This window comes from Ochotona curzoniae, unplaced genomic scaffold (genome assembly GCF_017591425.1).
Source record: "Ochotona curzoniae isolate NIBS_2020 unplaced genomic scaffold, NIBS_Ocur_1.0 contig_3819, whole genome shotgun sequence".
NCBI lineage: Eukaryota > Metazoa > Chordata > Mammalia > Lagomorpha > Ochotonidae > Ochotona > Ochotona curzoniae.
Genome location: NW_024466004.1, coordinates 20,367,419 through 20,369,918, shown reverse-complemented (window position 1 = coordinate 20,369,918; position 2,500 = coordinate 20,367,419). Strand labels below are relative to the sequence as shown.

The 2,500-nt window shown below is 39.0% G+C and overlaps 1 non-coding gene across 1 annotated transcript; it reads left to right on the top strand.

Annotated features, from left to right (window-relative positions):
• Window positions 1–265: 265 nt before the first annotated feature.
• LOC121158840 lies at window positions 266–371 on the top strand. Its single transcript, XR_005884229.1, has one exon. It is a non-coding gene; the product is annotated as a U6 spliceosomal RNA (small nuclear RNA).
• The last annotated feature ends 2,129 nt before the right edge of the window (window positions 372–2,500 follow it).

Below are 2,500 nucleotides of genomic sequence, written 5' to 3'. Positions count from 1 at the left end.
TCTTCAAAAAAAAGTTTAAATTAGTGGAGCCAGTGTGGTGGCATACAGGCTAATCCTCTGCCTCCAAGAGCCAGAATCCCATATGTGTGCCAGCTCATGTTTTAGCTCTCCACTTCCAATACACCTCTTTGCTTAGAGTCTGGGAAAGCAACAGAGAATGGCCCAAGGCCTTCAGCCCCTGTACCCACCTGGGAGAAGGTACTGTTTCCCAAATTCAGAATAGCTCAGCTCTGGCCTTTGTAGCCATTTGCGGAGCGAACCTCTCATGCTAGCTTCTGTAGCACATAAACTAAAATTAGACTGATGCACAGAAGATTAGTGTGGTCCCTGCACAGGACGACATGCAAATTCATGAAGCACGCCATACTTCCTGGCACTTGGGTTCCTGCCACTCTCACAGGAGATACAGCTGGAGTTACTGGCTTCTAGAGTCTGCTTCACCAAGTCCTGGGTCTTACAGGCATCGGAGGAGGAACCAATAGAATATATCTATTTCTGTTATTCAGCTTTTCAAAACAAACAAAAAAAAAACATCTAAAAAATACAAAGATTCCACTCTGCCACTCAGGCTTTTTAATAATTAAATCAGAACAAAAAACAAAAACACAGATCTATGTTTGTACGTCCTATGCATTAAATCTATTTTGGACACTCAATACTGACACATATATTAATGTTGAGTTTCTAGAAATACTATTTTTAAAAGGCTTTCTATACTTTTCTCATACCCAATTGTATGGCTCCCTCTTCCTGAAATGATGTATTTTTTCAAAACTTTTTTTCATTGTCAGCTCAAGTCTCAGCTAAAAACAGCCATCTCCCAAGGAGTCCTCCCTCAATTCTCCCACTCAGAGTCTGGACTGGTTCATGTCTCCACAGTGCGTGGTATGGAATGATCTACTTACATAGTTCTCTATTTTGCATTAGACATTAAACTCCTTAACAAAAAAGCTGGATTTAATCCTTGTACTTCTAGTCCTAAGTACTTTACTTGCAGTTTATGGGTAATCTTATGTATGCATGTGTGTCTTTGTGTGTGTGTGTGTATGAGTGAGTGAGTGGAGAGAGGGAAAGAGATGGAGAGAAACCATTTCTGAACAACAGAACACTGGTGCTCCTATGCTGGAGAAATACTAGTTTTCAAATCTTGGTCTGTGAGGCTTTAAAGCTCTTTAGTCCTAGAAATATTTGACTAACAAACTAGTTATTTCACAAAATGCCTGGTGTTTATGCCCGTCCCATAAAATTACTTATATCTCTCTTGAACATGAATACAAACCTTAAAAAAAAAGCCACATGAAAGGAATGGTAACATGTTGACAAGATTAGTAAAATGTTTAGGTATTTATCTCTTACCATTCTTTAAAAGTTTCATCCTCTTCTATTTGTCTCCTCAATTCAAATGCTTATTTTCAGTGCCCATCTAAATATATTCTCACTGCCTGCATCAATTAAGTAAATGCCATCTCTCTAACTCATTTCCTTTAAAAAGGATAAGTTCAGCTGCGCTCTGCTTATTCCATTTATAATGGCTCTCTTTGCACATTTTGGTCCATTGCCTCCGGTGTCATTTCTCATGCATTTGTTTATTCTACCCAATTAGACTCAGAGCTTTGCGGTCAGAGGTACTTTTTCTTTTATATCTCCTCACAGCATGCTCACAGCATAGGCTTGTGAACGAAATGTCTTCTACATATTACCAGTATTTGTGCTGGTATTTTTAATTCCTTTCCAAATGAAGACACCAGTGTTCTCGCTCGTGGGTACATCTATGGGCATTTGGTTTCTCACACAGGGCACAGCTCTGGGAGGCTTCTTTATTACAGAGCAGAGTCCATGGGTTCAGGGAAGAGCACGGCAACCTCTGGACTTTGGTTCCACTTTTTTAAAACCAAAAATATCCCTAAACCCCTCCTGCTCGCAGGGACTTTTCATTGCTCTACTAGCAGTTCCTATCATTGATAATTCATCCTATCTTAAAGGAACTGTTCATTTATATTATAGCATGCTTAATTGGCAATTGTTCACTGAGTACAGAATGCATGAAATTTGTAAAAGGTAAAAACAAATTTATAAACATTTAGTATGATGAATATCAATATATGGAATAGCTATAAAATAACCCGTATGTGTGTTTTATGTTTTAATTTCATCTTGGCCTTCATACATTTTCCAGATCTTGACTTCATTCATCACTAAACACTCAAGCCTTTCCAAGAACCTTGCAAACAGTAGGTACCTTTAAATACTGGTCGAATAAATAAGAAGCTAATGAATTAATCTACAAGAACAAAACATTATTTCCAATCTTTGATTACAGAACCAAAGTATATGGAGGGGGGTGGGCAACACTGTTGGTAATGGGCTAAACTACCACCTGTGATGCGGACATCACACATAGTCTGGTTTGAGTCCTAGCTGCTGTGTTTCTGAGCAGCTTCCGGCAAATGCATAAGGGAAAGCAAAGGTCCAAGTACTGGGGTCACTTCGTCCATATCAG